General features: G+C 51.0%; 1 long non-coding RNA gene across 1 annotated transcript in view; it reads right to left on the bottom strand.

Annotated features, from left to right (window-relative positions):
- Positions 1 to 1,469: 1,469 nt before the first annotated feature.
- The window catches only part of LOC126650660 (uncharacterized), a 150,805-nt gene continuing 144,676 nt past the window's right edge, over positions 1,470 to 7,598 (bottom strand). The window contains exon 3 of the long non-coding RNA XR_007631458.1: positions 1,470 to 1,535. This is a non-coding gene — a long non-coding RNA (uncharacterized LOC126650660). The remainder of the gene's footprint in view (positions 1,536 to 7,598) is intronic.

Genomic DNA, 7,598 nt, shown 5'->3' with positions numbered 1-7,598 from the left:
TTGCATGGAATAATTGTGCAGGGTGGGGGTCCTGAGACCCTTTTTGCTTGTTTTAGTGCTGAATGGATGGATCTACAATTAAACGTGGTCACACCCATGCTGGGTATGAGAAATGAGCTGCCCTGGCAGAGCTGACAGTGGAATTAGGAACCAGCTTCTGGAAGGCAACAGTGAGCAATGGTTTCATTTTTTTTAACTCGTGGAAGAAGTTAAAAATGGAAATGGAAGCTGCTGTAGGTTTTTTCCCAATTATGAACGTTCAAGTTGTTTACGAGGCAAGATGACAACAAACTTCCTTTCCATTTAATGAGCTGAAGAGAACTGGAATTGGTGTGTGAGTCAGTCTGTAGAGCCATGAAAACAGGGGTGCTGCACCTGCATTTTAATGGGCTCCAGAAGGGGGGGGTTAAAATGTCTCTCCTTGCACTTTTACAGGCTCATGGGCATCAGTCTGATAATGCATTTTACCTGCACTTTTAATTTACTGTGAGTACTCGGGTTTATCCCTGTCCAGCACAACTTGGAATTGCTTTTCCAAGTCCCACAAAATCTGAAACAGTTTTAAAGCATTTGGGTTTGGCATGGGAGGCTGGATGGGGGGCTGGATGTGAAGTGAAGATGTAGTCAAGCAGCTAGGTGGACTTAGTCCTAAGAATGGGCTATTACACAGGTTTTACTCCACATTTTTAGACAATATGAAGGGTTAAAAGTCTTCCTGATTCAAACTTCCTAACATCTGTGAAATGTGACAGCAACAGAATGGAGAAGTTCTTAAGCTTTTCGTCTTCAAAGAACCAACTTTGAAGAATGTTTTGCACAAGGATCACCAGAAGTGTGACACTTTCCAAATAACAACTTCCTCACTTTGTTTTTCATTTCCCAGCTCTGATTTGGGCTACTGAGCAGTGAAAGGATGAGTCAGTGACTCCCTCTGCTCACACCACCCCTGCCAGCCTTGGCACTGCTCCCACCAGTGAGGAGAGCCTCAGCCTACCCCAAGGGTGGGCTGCCCTGGGGGCAGCAGAGGAGCTTTCCCCGTGGATCCCCCCAGGCGGTGCCCGAGGATCAGCCCTGGTGAGCTGGGGATGAGAGATGACTCTGCAAAAAGCTCTGCAAAGGGACTAATTAAGGTGAGCAATTTTCCTTTGTTTCCATCGCTCACAGCAGCCTAATTGGAAGGCAGAGGCATTTTCACTTGGAGAAGGATTAATTTGGACTGATAAATGCCCCTTCCCCTGCTGCAGGGACATTACTCAGCGAGGACACGGCTCGGGCTGAGCCCAGCACGGCCCTTCCACGTGAGGCTGAGCCCCCACAGCCTCGTGGCCCTGACTGAGAAGAGATGCTGGACTTAGCAGGGGCTGAGAAGCTCCTTGGCTTAGAGTTTCACTCCACTAATCCTCAGTACAGTTCTCCAGAGCTGTCCAGAAAAGCAGGGTCGTTCCATAGGGAAAACTGAGCAATATCATGGAATGGTTTGGGTTGGAAGGACCTCAAAGCCCATCCAGTGCCACCCCTGCCATGGGCAGGGACACCTTCCACTAGCTCAGGATTCTCCAAGCCCCATCCAACCTGGCCTTGGACACTTCCAGGGATCCAGGGGCAGCCACAGCTTCTCTGCCCAACCTGTGCCAGGGCCTGCCCACCCTCCCAGCCAGCAATCCCTTCCCAATCTCCCATCTCTCCCTGCCCTCTGGCAGTGGGAAGCCATTCCCTGTGTCCTGTCCCTCCAGACTCCTGGTAAATAGTCTCCATCTTTCCTGTAGGGTCCCTTCAGGTCCTGGAAGTCCACAGTAGGTCACCCTGGACCCTTCCCTTCTCCAGGCTGAAGGGCTCTGGTGGTGCTGGAGGATGTACAAGAGACAGAAGACACTCCGAGTGTCCTTCCAGTGCCCTCCTGGTAATGGGTGAAGGAAGTGCTGGTCCTCTCATGAACAAAGGATCCATCTTCTCTGCCCTTTCTCCAGGTGCCATCCAAGTGCTGTCCCCTCTGTTACTCCCCAGGATGTGACACAGCTGCACATCTGGAACAAAAGGTGAGTAGCCCAGTGTTTCCAGGCCTATTTTTTATTGACCTGCAAGATAAAATCCTCAGACATTTTACTATTTCACCATCATCATTCCTCTGTTTTATGAGAAATCTTTATTTGATTTTTTTTAATATTCTTTTATGCAGAGAGGGAAAAACCTTTTATTACTTTACTGCTTGAGATTAGGATTAGTCTCTAAGAAATTGGTGCTCTCTTTATGACCTGTGGCTGATTTATCTGCCTTGTTTTAGAAGACCACAGTTCACTTGGACACCTCAGTGCTCAGGGATGTGTAGCTGGGAGTCTACACCTGGAATCACGGAATCTGTGTTCCTTATAGAACATATAAAGGATCTTATATTTTATATCTTATATATATATGTGTGTGTGTATATACATATATACATAAAATCCACCTGTATAAGCATCTCTTGAGGAGGTGCTCAGGTCAATAAGCTGAACTGACCTGACACAACCAACTCACCCAAAGCTGAGTGATCCCACCCCTTCTGCCCACTGCCTTGCCCCCCACCCAGCTGCAGGTGATGCACGGACTTCCCTTTCCACTCAAGCTGGCTATGGACACACAAAGCCATTAAAAATACCATTATTTCTAACAGTGTGTGAAGCATTCAGGCTGTGCCCCCAGGCCCGTGTAAAGCAACGAGCAAGGTCAAAGTCAACGTGCCAGAACTTCCGATGGTGGAGCGAGGAAGGGAGCAGAGCTGTGCCCGAGGAGCAGCCAGCTATTTCCACGCTGCAAGCACTGCAAGTGCTGGACATTTCTTCTTACAACAAATGCCTCAGATGCTTAAAATTCCCAGGCTTCCAGGTGCTGCAGCATTTCTCATAATAGCAAAGAATTTCAAGCAGCTTTTGCACAGAGTGATCAGGTTTGCAGGGAACTGCCTTGGGTAGTGCTTTAAAAAATGACAGAAAAATCAATTGAAGAGCAAGAGAGGCAGGGGATGGAATTCCTTCTTTGCCACTTACACCAATTTGTGGAATCACTAAAGGTAACTGAACTGCAGGTTTCCCAAGCTCAGACAGAAGCAGAGCACAAAGATGTTCTCAGCTCTCTGAGAGGTTCCCAGGATAAACCCAAATCAATGTTGCTTTTATATGCAAATCCTGATTAGGACTTTCAAGAGAACTGCTGCAGGATGCACATCTGGAATCTGGGGGGATTTCCCCCCGACTTCACCATTTCAGTGGAATTTGTCGGGGTGTGTGAGTTCCTGAGGTGGAATGTGCTTGGATGGGTGTGATGGTGTTGATTCCATCTGTCACCCGGGTCCTTGGACTCTTGCTGGATCAGGTGCCAAGGCTGAGAACTCAATGGGACCATTCCATGGTCTAAACCATGGGATTCTTCAGTTAGTTTTTTCTTCAGATCTTTCCAATCCTACACAACTTTCCCAGGAAAAGATGGGGTTTTTGTTTTCTTCTTTCTGACTCTAAACATAAATTTTCTTTCTCCTTTTTCCCTCTCCCTCTTGGTGAGAAGGCCCTGGAAATGCTATCTCCTGCAGTTTTCCATAGAAACATCATCCCCAATTGCAGGCCAATTTGGCTGAAGGCATGTGCTTGACAGAAAGGTGCAGCTGTAATTTCTCAGGCCTGGCTGGGGATGCCAAATAAATCTATATCTTCTTGACAATTATATCTTCACAAAAGCTTTGGAAAGAACAGCCAAGAAAGCTTGTCAATAAGTTCACTTTCTATTAGAGGGAAGTCCTTTGGAAAGCCCACGGAGGCAGCGATTCCTGATGGATCTCTGGAGGTGCCGCTGTGGGAGGCCAGTTAGAAACAGCTTTTCATTGACAAACTTGGATTTGGGAGGAAATTTTTCCTACCAAAGCCTCGGCTCGAGTCATTTCACAGCACATCCACGGAAGCAGGTACGAAGTAAATATAATTTTTCCTGGAGTCAAGTAAATTGATTAAAGGCTTGTGCTGATGGCACAGTAACACTCCACCAATGGATAATGAACCAGTGGCTGGGAGAGGGAACAGGGCTTAGGAACAGCTCCTGGGAGTGATGCTACAAGGCAAGAGGGAAGTTCTTTCCAAAGTCAGATCTGAGATTAATTAGTGTTACGTGGGCTCCAGTTCCACAGGAGAGCTGAGGGTCCAATTTTCCCGCTGTTCCATGTCCGTGGCTCCCCCCCAGCCGGACTGTCGGGAAGGACAAATGGAGCTTAATTCACTTTGCTATTTAGGACGTCTATATATAAACCCAGGAATATGGGTTGTGACCCTTGGGGGGACCTTGGGCCGCTCCTCCTCCCCTTGCCCTACTTCTGGTAATTATGTTTTCCGAGGAGGTGCTTATTCATGGAACTCCTCTAAGAGAGAATGTCTGTAAATTCTGGAAAATGTGTTTTCTTGAAGCATTTTTCAGCCTGAGCAGGCAGCTATTACCTGCCAGCAGCATAAAAGTGCAGTTCTAGTGTGTCAAATGCTTTCAAATTTCCATGCTTTGATCAGGACCCTGTTTGGGCTGCAGTTTTCTCATTGTCCTCTTGGGAGCTTCCTATGTGGCGTTTTTTGATTATTCTCAGCCCCAGTGAAGTTCTTTGTGATCTTAAAGCAACTTAGCAGGGATTGAGCTGCAGTAACGGGGAGGGAGTTCACCTGTGCAGAGGCACTTGGAGAAATCCCAGCCCTGGGGGCTGTGGGACACAGACCCAGAGAGGAGCAGAGTGGGCTCAGGGCTGGCAGCAAGGCTGGCAGAGCTGGCAGGGGGAGCAGCAGGGTCAGACAGCCCGAGGGGTGAGGAGCTGTGAGCAGCAATCACAGCAGCACTGGGAGAGCTCTGGGCAGGACTGAGCTGCCTGGGTGATGCAGCACGAGCGGGGCTGGGGAAGAGCAGCCTGGGAAGGACAGGGGCAGCAGAGTGGAGCAGGGAAAGGCTGTTTTTTTGAGCAGGAAGCAACAGAGCTCCTGGTGGAACGTGAATCATCAAATCCCAGACTGGTTTGGGTTGGAAGGACCTTAAAGCCCATCCAGTGCCATCCCCTGCCATGGGCAGGGACACCTTCCACCAGCCCAGGGTGCTCCAACCTGGCCTTGGACACTTCCAGGGATCCAGGGGCAGCCACAGCCTCTCTGGGCAAACCTGTGCCAGGGCCTGCCCACCCTCCCAGCCAGCAATTCCTTCCCAATATCCCACCCAAATCTCCCCTTTTCCAGTGGGAAGCCACTCCCCCTTGACCTGTCCCTCCATCCCTTGTCCAAACCCCTCTCCAGCTCTCTTGTAATCCCCCTCCCTAAACTCCCCCACCTGTGCCAGAGCTGTTGATCCATCAGAGCAGGTGGGACTCTCCACATCACACCCTGTTGATGCCTGAGGGGATGCTCAGGATGCCTGAGGGCTCATCTGTGGTTGGAAAGAGGAGGGAGAAGGAACCACCCTACACTGCAGACAAGGTGAGCTTTCCCTGGGTACTTTCTTGCCTCTTACTGTGCCTTTTCTCCCAGAGAGCGTGCAGTGAGGTCTGACACAGCCCCTCTGGGACAGCAACTCTGTCAGGCTGTTCTGGTTTTCAGATGCATTTCTGAAATGTTTCTGCTTTTGGGAGCTTTCCTTGTTCCGCATTTGTAGCCCCTGTCTAGGCTATTTTGGGAAGCTGGGATGGCCACTGGCTGTGTGAGAGATCTGTGTACCTGGCAGCTGTCAGATCTTGGCAAAATGAGTGTGGGATGCAGTTATCCCTGTGCTGAGGATGGAGAAGATGCCTACAGAGGACATCCTCCTGCTTACCTGTCATCTCACCTGCTGCCCAGAGCTGGGACAAGAGTCTGGTCCCTGGATGGAGGATGCCATGACCTTCACCCTACAGAACTGAGCAACCCAAGGCTGTTAAAAGTCCTTTGGATGCAGCTTCAGGCAGGAATGGCAAGCAAATGGTTTGGATGGCTGAGACCTGCTTTTAGATGTGACTTTGTGGAATGCCAGGATCCCTGAGGCTGGAAAAGCCCTCCCAGCCCATGGATCCCCCTGTGCCCATCCCCACCTTGTCCCCAGCCCAGAGCACTGAGTGCCACGGCCAGGCCTGCCTTGGACACCTCCAGGGCTGGGCACTCCAAACCTCCCTGGGCAGCCCCTGCCAGGGCCTGACCACCCTTTCCAGGCAGAAATTCCTCCTGATGTGCCACCTGAGCCTCCCCTGGCCCAGCTGGAGGCCGTTCCCTCTCCTCCTGTCCCTGTTCCCTGGGAGCAGAGCCCGACCCCCCCCCAGCTCCCCCTCCTGTCAGGGATTGCAGAGCCAGAAGGTCCCCCCTGAGCCTCCTTTTCTCCAGGCTGAAATTGCAAACCAGTCTGTGAAACACCTCTAAAACCTCAGCCTGAACTTCCCTGTGTTACCTGGAAAAGTAACAAGGGCACATTTTTTTTTGGGGGGGAGGAGAACTGAGCCCAGTTCCCCGTCCCAGAGTAGGGCCCCGCTGAGGGTGGTGGGCACCCAGGGAGGGCTGTGCTGGCCCCACCCAGGGCCCCCAAGAAACTGCAACCTCTGAGCTCGGGCATCTCTTCAAGGATAATCATTTAATTAAGTCTTCAAATGATAGAGAATCTGCTCCACATTAGGTTAGAGGCTTCACTGCTTAATTAACTTTATCCCTACTCTAGATTTGTTTAGTTTCACCTTCCAGCCTTTGGCTCTTTTTATTACTTTTTTAGCTAAATTAAAGAGCTGCCGACTATCAGAATCCCCTCGCTGTGATGGCACTAAAGAACTTGGAGAAAGTGGCTGCTCCTCTTCCCTTGGATAAATTAAAAAGGTCAAGTGCCCATAACCCAGCTTTCTGCATAAAACTGCCTTAAAGGAGGGACCTCCAGAGGAAGCCCCAGAGATGCTGCCAGGGCTGGAGCCCCTCTGCTCTGGAGCCAGGCTGGGAGAGCTGGGGGGGTTCCCCTGGAGAAGAGAAGGAGCCAGGGAGACCTGAGAGCCCCTGGCAGGGCCTAAAGGGGCTCCAGGAGAGCTGGGGACAAGGGATGGAGGGACAGGACACAGGGAATGGCTCCCCACTGCCAGAGGGCAGGGTTAGATGGGAGATTGGGAAGGAATTGCTGGCTGGGAGGGTGGGCAGGCCCTGGCACAGGTTGGGCAGAGAAGCTGTGGCTGCCCCTGGATCCCTGGGCAGTGCTTGGAGCACCCTGGGCTGGTGGAAGGTGTCCCTGCCCATGGCAGGGAGTGAGACTGGATGGGCTTTAAGGTCCTTCCAACCCAACCAGTCCGTTGTTGATGACAGCACTCCTGTGAGTCTCTGAACTCTATCCCATTTTATCCTGCCCCAGGGTTGGATGCGTAATTTTAGCAAATCAATCCCACCCTGCTTCCTTGGCATCCCTTCCCTGCATCTCTCACCAGCCCCAGCCACCCATGGTGTGTGGCCCAGGCCTGTGGGGGGATCACCCCCTGCCTCAGTGCCTGGAGATCACAGCTCCCTGAGCAAAGCAGCACCAGGAATAAACAGCAGGAATAATTTCCCGAGGAAAGCAGAGCTTTATCCCTGCCTGCGAGGAGAGGGGCAGGATGAGAGCCCTGATTAGAATATTTATGC

Source organism: Myiozetetes cayanensis, unplaced genomic scaffold (assembly GCF_022539395.1).
Source record: "Myiozetetes cayanensis isolate MyiCay16 unplaced genomic scaffold, myiCay2020 scf6-25, whole genome shotgun sequence".
NCBI classification, from domain to species: Eukaryota; Metazoa; Chordata; class Aves; order Passeriformes; family Tyrannidae; genus Myiozetetes; species Myiozetetes cayanensis.
This window is presented reverse-complemented; position numbering and strand designations above follow the sequence as displayed.